Raw genomic sequence first — 10,933 nt, 5'->3', positions numbered from 1 at the left:
CACACGAGAAAGTATCCCGTACTCTAAAAATAATGGGGATTTCTGCACCTGCGCACTATTTCTGATCTATAAAAAGGTAAATCATGCTAACCACCAGTGAGACTGGCTGGGCTTGTGGAATATCCGTCCCTGCAATGTGTGAAATCTTTTTGAAGTTCAAACAATATATCGCAGGCTGAGTTGGAAACGGTCGTGGATCAGTTGAACAGTTTCGCTTTCTTCCTGCCGTTAACAGTATGGCTGCCAGAGGTCTGCTACAACCAGCTCTGAATTTTTTGTCACGTACAGATCGAAAGCAAAGGTCTGAAGAGCTGTCAAGTTTTCCTGGAGCTGGCTTCAAGCGCAGAATTCAAACAGAGCTCAGAGGGCTGGGGCAAAACACAGCTTCAGGTGTGCAAATGCAGCCTCTGCCTCCACGCCCTGGAAATATTGGGCATTCCGATGTATAAGTTTGTCCCTGTCTCTGAATTTTACGCCAGTTTTCTAAGGACGTGAGGTTGGTCTAACAGGCTGTCCCCCTTTCCTGACAACTTTCAAGTGTCTTGGCTTCAGCTGCATTCCAGAGGGAGATCAAAACCACAGAGTGGATGAAATGCTGCAAGTTTGTTAAAGTTCTTAGAAGAAGAGATCTGCAAGAGGCTCATCTGGAGTACAGATTTTGTGGTATTTTATATGAGTAAATCCAGGTGGTAGAGAGACCGTGTATCTGCTTAAACCATAGGAAAACAGGTTGAAGTTTGCAGTCAACAGCAAAGCACAGACCTGTAAGGAAAAATGTTTTGGGGGAATACCTGGTTAGCAGTAAGAGGAGCAGGGAGAGGGGGAGGGAGTGAAAGGGAAGCAGCACAGCAGCATCTCTTGTTTCTGGGAAGTGAAGCTCAAAACAAGCCAGAAGGGATGACACACAGCTGATATCCCCTACAAAACACGCTCACCCCTCTCAGAAGAGGACGAGCTTGTGTAGCAGGGTGATTGAAGATCAATATGAAAGGACCAGGGCATCTGAAAGGTCGTTTTCAGGACTATCCATTAGGAGAAAACAAAATAAATTTCAGCTCAGTTCAATGCTCCACAGTCCCCAAATGCACCTAGGAACTTCCTCAGTTAGGCTCCAGCCACAGCCTCAACAGACCACACCAAGGGATCGTGGAAACAGTGTTGCTCATCAGGGGTCAAAAAATAAACCTCTGAAGGCAACATCATGGGCTTGTTGGGCATCTGAGAAGGGAGGAGAAAGACCGAGTGAACTATGGAGCCAGCACCAGCAGGTCTCCAGTTTGGATCTGATAGATGATAAGAAAAAACGGGAGGTGGTCGGTGTCTGCTCTGTACCTGTTGTATCATTGAAGAGAGCATTTCTGTCTCCAAGGGCACTGACTGGCAATTTTTGAACAGGCATTTAAGGAAATATCAATTGTGAAAACATTTTTTCTGGCAGATTCTGCAACATGTGCTTCTGGTCTGACCAAAACCACTAACAGGGGAAAAAAAAAAGAGTGAGGAAAATACATGAAACATTTGCCAGTGGGGAAAAAAAAAAGTTTCATTCAAATTTGGAGCAATCCATTCAGGCCAGTTCTTGTTTAATTGGGACAGGGGAGGGCCTTTTTTTGCAGACATACAGCTGATTACTTGACAGAAAAAATCCAAAACGCCTCAAAAACATTTCTCCTGGTCTCTTCTCAAAGTTCTCCGCAGCAACAGCGCTTCCCTGGGGAGCTTGTTAAATCTCCCAAATAACCTCATTGCTAGGAACTTTCTCTCCTCTCTGTTTTATTAACTTCTTCATCTTAAGCCGTAACCTCTTGAGTCTGCTCTCAAGGTTGCAAATAATCTCCATTCAAATAGTCACCTTCTGGGCTTCCGTCATCTTTCTGTGCTCTGGCCAGGTGAGTGCTAAGATATCCTTAGGGAGAGCATCTGTCTGCACCCAGCATAAATGCACTGCCACTCCAGAAAAATGGGCTGAGACCCATTCAAGGAGAAAGGATCTTTACTCCTATTCTGAAATATTCAGAAAATATTCTCTCCTATTATTCCACTAATAATAAGAGAAAAAAAAAAAAAAAACAAAAACAAAACCAAAAAAACAAACAACAAACAGTAATAGAAAACTTTTGGTCCTACCAAAGCAGCCCTGGGTCTTTGAGGTACTTAAGTTAGGAGCTTAGTCGCCAGGCTCCCTGGAAAAATAAGAAAAAAAGCTGCTGAACTGATAGGATTGCCCAAGATGAAAAGCAGCAGGAAAGCACATCTCTAATACCTTCCCGGTTTCTTTGCTGTTGGCACAGTGTTCACGCACGCAGCTCTAAAAAAGAGCAGTGCCGCCGCCGGGTCCTCCTCCGGCAAGTTATGTTGTAGCCTTGGGAAGATCTGGGAAGTGTTTGAGGAAGATGATGAAATTGCTTGAGAAGAAACTGGAAAACGCAGCTGGTTTTGTAGGGGTCCGAAGTGAGAACTGAAGGGTGACTTACCCTGGGAGAGACAAGATTATGTGAAAGGGCCTGACCATTATCTGCTGGCCTCCACGAGCTGAAACAAGGTTTAGGATGGTCACATGAGTCAAGGCGCATGGTTTATCTGGCAGAAAACTATTTTTTTATGCAGGGTTTCCCACCAAATCCACTAGATAATCTGACTCATCTTGAGCATATTTGATCAGCAGATGAAACGGAAAGGAAAAGTTGCTCCTTCTGGGACCAACTAGCTTTTAAATTGTTTTAGCTGTAAAGTGAAACTAGACCCCGAAAACGGCAGTGTGCAGTGTCCACCCTGTGCGTCCGATAGAGGGACTTCCCCAAATCAAACGTTGCACAAAAATTGATAACTGGGGTCATATTCAGTTCTAGGAAGAGGGAAAAATTGTTGAACACAACTGTTTCGAGTTAATTCCAAAAACTGTGAATTTGTCAGTTTTCACCCAGATTTTAGGGGAGGAAGCAATTAAAAGAACCCTAAAAAATATCTCTATATTTAGCTGGAGATTTTAATTTCCACTCCACTCAACTTTGGAAATGCATTTTATTTTTTCCTCAAAGTTTAAAATTACTTTCACACAAAACACTCTGTGGTCTGCAGTTGTGTTTGGAAATTCAAGCAATTAGAATAAAAGCATTCACTCAATTCATCTCAGTTTCTCGGTCATAACTACAACAACAGTCTGCTCGGGGTTATTCTTGAAACTTGGGTTGCTTAAGTCATTTAAATAGATTTCTATTTCAGAAACAAAATGGGAGCCAACAATTTCACAATTAAAAGCTCGAGGGCGATAAAACTTGGCTTCACCTAAGACTCGTAACATTGTTTTTATTATCTCAATCACTAGGTTCTTTACATACTAATTTTCCACCCCATTGCCAACCATTGCCAATCCAACTCTCTTTTCCATAACCCAGGTGAGTGTTACTCATGTTTTCAGGTGAACGTAGAAAACCCCGAATATAGTCAGCACAACAGTGTCTGTAAGCTCAACATGAGCCGGCAATGTGCGCTGGCAGCCCAGAAAGACAACTGTGTCCTGGGCTGCATCCAAAGCAGCGTGGCCAGCAGGTCGAAGGAGGTGATTCTGCCCCTCTGCTCTGCTCTCGGGAGACCCCACCTGGAACACTGCGTTCAGCTCTGGGGCTATCAACATAAGAAGGACATCGAGCTGCTGGAGCAGGTCCAGAGGAGGGCCACGAAGATGATCCGAGGGCTGGAGCACCTCTGCTATGAAGACAGGCTGAGAGAGTTGGGGCTGTTCAGCCTGGAGAAGAGAAGGCTCCGGAGTGATCTTATTGCAGCCTTCCAGTACTTAAAGGGAGCCTACAAGAAAGCTGGAGAGGGACTTCTGACAAAGGCATGTAGTGATAGGACAAGGGGCAATGGCTTTAAACTGAAAGAGGGAAGATATAAGGAAGAAATTCTTCATTATTAGATATAAGAAATTCTTCTTTATTAGATATAAGGAAGAAATTCTTCACTGTGAGGGTGGTGAGGCACTGGAACAGGTTGCCCAGAGAACACCAGGAGGTGTTCAAGGCCAGGTTGGATGAGGTTTGAGCAACCTGATATACTGGAAGATGTCTCTGCCCATGGCAGGGGGGTTGGAACTGGATGATCTTTAAGGTCCCTTCCAACTCAAACCATTCTATGATTCTATGATTCTACTTTTGCAACTGGTAGTGGACCTCTGCTAACACTGAGTCACAGTTGCAGAAGTTGCTAGCTTAGGTGTAGCTCCTTCTGAGTTGTTTCCAAGGGTTTTCCAGAAATACAGATGACACTGCTGGTTTTTGCAGATGCAGTTTTCATGACACAGGGCTTAACAATTTGAAATCCTGTCTAAGCTGGGACCTAGAATATTGCAAACACCTATTAGGTATGTGTCCGATTAGGCAAGGGGAGAGAGGAGATAAATCACAACACGTGGTTGTAACAGGCCTTAGCAGAGCGAAGAGTAAAGCAAACCCTCCAGGAAGGCTGTACAGGCTTCATGTCCCACCTGGGTGATGAAAACAGACGTGCCCAGTAACACCTGCGTAGTTTAGATCCAGCTGTTGCTAAAAGGCTGCAAAACAAGGCGGCAGGGTGAACAGGGATAAATGCTCAGTTAACTAGGGGTCATGTTTTAGTGTCTAGAGCTGTAGATTAAGCATTTGTGTTGTGACCATATAAAATATAATATTTTATTCTGCACTGGACTAGCCCAACCAGCTATCATCTATAAGTAAGTTAATCCATGAAGCATTGTGATGTTTTGAGAAAGCACCAAGAAACCAAGATCTCTCTGGTGAAACTTCAGTAAAGTTGCCTTCCAGCAGGCTGGAGGCACCTGTGCAGGTGGAAAACTAACTGGTCTTTTTTCCCATGTCCACCAGTGTAAACTGGCAATAGTAGTGGCCAGCTTTCACCAGGGTAAGGCCAATGTAAGTGAAGTCACTGGAGAATCATCTCAGGCTTCAACAGCCTCCTGTACTTCAGGCTCTGGTTCAGGCTTTTGGTTCTTTGCAAATCCAATACGATGAAAATGTACCTGTTTTTCAGTTTGGCTTTGAGTAAAAATAGAGAGACCAAAGTACAAATATTCCTGTGCAGCAATGGAAACCTCATAAATATCATGGTCATGGTTTAATATGAGGCAGCTCGGAAGGAAAACTGACTAATCTCAGTTTATTGCCCAAACGGAGAGAAACAGAAAGAGTAAATAGCATTAAAAAAAAAGAGGTTCCAGTCTCTCCATCGCAAGGGAAGAAGTGACTGAACTGAACAAGCCCTGCAGCTCTCAGATGCTGTCTAGCAGCATTTTAACTGCTCTTGGTGCTTAAGCGAGGACTGAAGGCCAGTGTTCTTGAAGGCCTGTCAAGTCATCCCTTGTCAACGTGGAGCTTAATTCCTCACAGTTTTATTGTGAAGATAATTATAGACCACATAAATTCGAGAGGCAGGGTAATTTTGCAGCCATTAATACCACTTTTCAGCTGTGCAAATAAGGCAAATAATGATAGAGAACTCTCATTCTTCAAGCCATGAACTCATGATGAGACCTCACAAGTGGCAGCAGCAGCAGCAAACACGTCTTACAGCATCTTGCCAACGTAACTGCCACCATCTCGAGTCTCCATCATGAGCCTTTTATTTCCCATATGGGGATGGTGTGGGAAGGTATAGCTACTGCTTTTACTCCAGGTTTCAGCCCAGGAGAAAGGGAAAGAGACCCTACACCTGCACGGTCCTGTTTGCTTAGGATGTCTGACGTTGCCCTAGGGTGACATGAGCCAACTGGCTCCAGATGGGTAAACTTTGGGCATAAGACAGGGCAAAGGGCTGGGTCACGCTCTAGACCTGCAGATCCTGTCTGAAGCCATTTGGCTCTCAGAATTCAGAGGCAATTTTGGCAACTACAGGCAACCTAAACTGACCAGTAAATCTGCCTGTCTGGGTCCCAGTCGCAAACTCGCAGGCAGTATCCTGCTGTCCGTGACACCTTCTTATGACTTGTCTTCATCCAGACAAAATATCTTTGGTTGGGTTGCTGCAAGTCCATAGCCCTCATCCAACAGGCAGACACCAGAAATATCCCAACGATTTTGGGAGGGGGGTGGGGAAGCATTAAGGGACATGGGCCATTTTACACAGCCATTAAAGTTCCATCTTAATGACAGCATATGTTGGGGGAGGGTGGGAAGAAGGATAAACAACAGTTTCAAGCCCAGAGCACTGGTTTCCCATCAGATATTTCTTTGTGAGAGATACCCTGGGGATAAGTTACAGGCCAAACGTGTAAAAGTTGAGACTCATTTTTCACGTCCTGTTTACAAGTGTCCTGGCTGGGAGACCTCACCTGGGCTTCTGGGTGCCCAGATTTGCTTCAAGTCTGGCCTCAGGCTTCCCAAACCCAAACCCGTAGCCACTCCCCATTAGGAGACACCTCAAAGAGTTGGCTGTGTCATTAAGTCTGAAAGCAAGTCAAAACAATCCCTGTCCACCCAGATGAAGAATTACCTTTTTTTTTTTTTTTTTTTAAAGTCACAGCTTCCAAGGGTTTAGGAGCAGCAGCAGCCTCATGTGGTTTGGATAATCTAGGAATCCCCATGCTTCAGTACGAAGCAATTCACACCAGATCTGAACACTGGCAAACAATCAGCTAAATCCATTATCGCATGATAATGCTCAAACATTTCATTAATTCCTAACCAGCTGTCCTCTGCTCCCTTACCCCTTTCATCATACAAACATTTCTTTAACTGTCTGAGGGAGGGGAGAGGGAGGATCAGACGCAGCCTTATAAAATTCCTTCGCCCGCTTTGCCTGCGGCAAGTTATTTCTTTTGACACGCATGTAAAATAATACTGGGGGTGTTGTTTGTTTGGCTTGGCTGGATGGTAGATTTTCATAACAATTTTGTAAGCCAAGTACCTGCGAAATGGAGTAGAGAGAACTCGGGGCAGCCCCGTTGATGATCCTGCCGTCTGATTAATTAAAATACCTCATTAAATAGGGAAGACCCTTTGCTCTTCTATGCCAAGGCAGAGGTCAAGGCTTTTAGAGCAGGATATTGCTCTCTAGTGTTCAGAGGTCTCATAGATTTTTATTTTTCTTTGAAGTCCTTGGGTTCCGCATGCCAAACAAACCAGTGGATCAAGGAGAGGTGAGGGATCAGTACTTTGCAGGGTTTCTCCAACTACGTGACTCACAAACCAGAAACATGCAAAATCAGAGTCACAGAGAGATTTTCAGGAGACTTCTGGATGCTTTCCTTAGGGAAAGCTCTCGCTGAAGTGCCTCAACTCGCTACACGTGTCCCAGGGATGCACCGAGGAACAGGACTGGCAACTACCACCCTGCTGGGTGGGGACCTGCTAAAGGAAGACCCTCACAAATGCTGGGAAGGCGAGCATGTCTCCAAGTTCACTCTCATCCACAGTTTAGGGGCTTTTCTCCCAGTCCCACAAACACCAGTACTCTCCCGGGCAAACGTAGCACACGTCTGGACAGCACATCCATCTCTTGACTGACACTCACTTCTCCCCTGCCAAGACTTGAGGACGGCATTTATTTATTATGGGTTAAATATTTGGGGTTGAGTAAGAACCTCAGAGGGAAAAGGTGGGTCTGTTTCCTTGCATTTCTTTTTCTCCACCCCCTCACCCTCATTATAGAAAATGAGATTTTTATAACTAAAATGTTTGTTTTATGGAAAATTACACTTTCTGACTCTCAGCTCGGCTAAAGCTGACGGTTAATGACTCTCAAGTAAAAATCACATGAGGAAACACAATGGAGAAATATCTGGACATGTCTGGACACGTCTGGATGTTGCCGGAACAGGTCTAAAATGTCAGGGTGAGGTAAGGACCACACTTGGCCACAACAGCAGGCAACAAAAGGACCAAAAAAAAGAGTGGGTTCTTCAGTGATTTTAAAGCGAGGTGTCAAAACATTAGGTAGCCCAGGCTGCCACAAATCTATGGGTTACAAGGCACATTTCAGAAGTTGTAACTAAACCCGTATCTTGAGATCCCTTCTTGGTGTTTTCAGTTGTGTTAGGGTCTCTCATAATTTCCACTAGAGTCACTGAAGTCTTTTCTCTTATCACAAGTCATTAGACTTTTCTACTGCTATAAATACAGGTATATTCTGTTTCTCCTGTGGAATAAACTTCAATGTTCTATTAAGCTATACTACATACATTTAGTTGTGATATAATGGATGTTGGTTTGCTGTCAAGAGCAGGTGTTATACTCGGCTGTCGTCAGCATGGTAGCTTTATCTTTACCATTTGGCTAATTAAGAGAATTATTTTTGTCACTTTTTCTTTTCAAAAAGCTAGCAATGTCATTACAACATTTATAAACATCAGTAGTATGTCAAAAAACCATCATCCTTTGAATAGACTTTGGGAATCCTCACCAGAAGACAGTTAATTTAGTGAGTTGTGCGTGATCGTGGTCATACACACTTTTCAGTCCTTGGTCTGAATTAGCCTAAAAAGAAAAACTTATTGATAATAGCATCCTGGAATAAAAGATTAATGTCCTTTTTTTGTGTGTGTCTTTAGGGCTTGCAATAACAATATTTTTGTTAGACTCAAGATTCATATTGCTTTTTAATAGCGCGTAGATGTGTGCAGTTCTTCCATTTTGCTTTCTGTGGTTTTCCTTTTTCTTAAGTCTGGTATGCTTCGTGGTTTATTTATTCATGAGCTGCAGAGAAAGAAGTTCACAATAAAAAAAAAAAAATTGTTTTGGAATATATTGTTAACGGCGCGTCAAAAACCAGAAAACAATTACACTTATGCAACGTAACGCGCATTTTTACATGCCACTGACACTACTTTGTGCATCCTCAGTTTATGTAAGTAATGGAAATTAAATATTACGCTACCCTGCCCAACGCAGTCAGCACAATTAAGCCCAGGTGTTATTTTCCCTTGTGAAGGAGGAAAATTTTGACAATTTTGAGCCAACGTGTTTGCAGTCTCTCAGGTAGGGAAGGACGTCCGCTCCCGTGCTTCCCAAGTTGTTAGTTTGGAGCGGGACTTGTTAGTTTGGAGCGGGATTTGTTAGTTTGGAATGGTACTTGTTAGTTTGAAGCGGGACTTGTTAGTTCGGAGCTGGTTTTGGCACGACTCTTTTGGGCAGAGGAGAGGGGTTCGGTGCCATGTTGCCACCGCGGTTCTGTGGAAATCGCCCCCATCTCGGTGGGGGCCGATCAGGCGGCAGCCTCCAGCCGCTCTCAGTGACTCCAAGGGCTCCCGTTCCGGTCGGGAACCCTTCTTTGGCGCTGGGAGAGGTGCCAGCTGGCTCATCCTTCCACGCCGGCGGCGAGAACGGCCGCCGCCCCCACCCCGCCCCCGGCGGCCGCCGCTGCCCTCCCGCGCTCCCCTCAGGTGGGAACACCGCCCGCCCCCGCCGCCCCTGGGGGGCTGCCCCGGCACCCCCGTAGCCCGCCCGCCCGTCGCCTTAGCAACGCCCCCCGCCCGCCCGTCGCCCCAGCAACGCCCCCCGCCCGCCCGCGGCCGCCCCCTGGACACGCCCCCTCGCTGAATATTCATGACCCCCGGCGCGGGGAGGGGGCGGGGAGGGGGCGGAAGCGGAAGCGGGAGACGGTTTCCGAGGAGCCCGGTATAAAGCGGCCGCTGGTGCCCGGTGTCGCCCGTCGCGCTCGTGCTGCCGTGAGTGACCGCACCTTCCCCCCTCTTCCCCCTCCCCCCACCCTCCCCGCCGGGCGCCGCGGGCACCTCCCGGCACCGCCGCCTCCCCCGCCGCACGGAGCAGGACCCGGGTGCAGGGGGAGACCCGGGGACAGGTAAGGGGGTCGGCGGGCAAGGAGGGCTCGGAAGGCGGCTGGGCCTCGGGGGGGGCGGCTGAGCTGTGAGGGGCGTCTGGAGTGAGGGGGAGGGTGAAGGTAAGGAGCGGGTGGGGAGCTGTGGGGTGGGGGTTTGGGTGAGGGGCCGGTGAGGGTGAGGAAGGGTCTGGGGTGAGGGGCCGGTGAGGGTGAGGAAGGGTCTGGGGTGAGGGGCCGGTGAGGGTGAGGAAGGGTCTGGGGTGAGGGGCCGGTGAGGGTGAGGAAGGGTCTGGGGTGAGGGGCCGGTGAGGGTGAGGAAGGGTCTGGGGTGAGGGGCCGGTGAGGGTGAGGAAGGGTCTGGGGTGAGGGGCCGGTGAGGGTGAGGAAGGGTCTGGGGTGAGGGGCCGGTGAGGGTGAGGAAGGGTCTGGGGTGAGGGGCCGGTGAGGGTGAGGAAGGGTCTGGGGTGAGGGAGACCAGGGGTGGGTGAGGAAGGGTCTGGGGTGAGGGAGACCAGGGGTGGGTGAGGAAGGGTCTGGGGTGAGGGAGACCAGGGGTGGGTGAGGAAGGGTCTGGGGTGAGGGAGACCAGGGGTGGGTGAGGAAGGGTCTGGGGTGAGGGAGACCAGGGGTGGGTGAGGAAGGGGCTGGGGTGAGGGAGACCAGGGGTGGGTGAGGAAGGGGCTGGGGTGAGGGAGACCAGGGGTGGGTGAGGAAGGGGCTGGGGTGAGGGAGACCAGGGGTGGGTGAGGAAGGGGCTGGGGTGAGGGAGACCAGGGGTGGGTGAGGAAGGGGCTGGGGTGAGGGAGACCAGGGGTGGGTGAGGAAGGGGCTGGGGTGAGGGAGACCAGGGGTGGGTGAGGAAGGGGCTGGGGTGAGGGAGACCAGGGGTGGGTGAGGAAGGGGCTGGGGTGAGGGAGGTGAGGGGCTTGTGGAGGTGAGGAAGGGGCTGGGGTGAGGGAGGTGAGGGGCTTGTGAAGGTGAGGGAGACGAGGGGCCGGTGAGGGGCTTGTGAAGGTGAGGGAGACGAGGGGCCGGTGAGGGTGAGGTGAGGGGCTTGTGAAGGTGAGGGAGACGAGGGGCCGGTGAGGGTGAGGAAGGGTCTGGGGCGAGGGGCCGGTGAGGGTGAGGAAGGGTCTGGGGCGAGGGGCCGGTGAGGGTGAGGAAG

General features: G+C 48.5%; 1 protein-coding gene across 2 annotated transcripts in view; it reads left to right on the top strand.

Moving 5' to 3' along the window:
- Window positions 1-9,736: 9,736 nt before the first annotated feature.
- Window positions 9,737-10,933, top strand: part of SLC45A4 (solute carrier family 45 member 4) — a 70,387-nt gene continuing 69,190 nt past the window's right edge. For both annotated transcript variants that reach the window (XM_086608903.1, XM_086608902.1), the window contains exon 1: window positions 9,737-9,789. The gene's annotated coding sequence lies outside the window, so the exon portion shown is untranslated. The remainder of the gene's footprint in view (window positions 9,790-10,933) is intronic.

This window comes from Tauraco erythrolophus, chromosome 3, assembly GCF_009769465.1.
Source record: "Tauraco erythrolophus isolate bTauEry1 chromosome 3, bTauEry1.pri, whole genome shotgun sequence".
Classification (NCBI taxonomy): domain Eukaryota; kingdom Metazoa; phylum Chordata; class Aves; order Musophagiformes; family Musophagidae; genus Tauraco; species Tauraco erythrolophus.
This window is presented reverse-complemented; position numbering and strand designations above follow the sequence as displayed.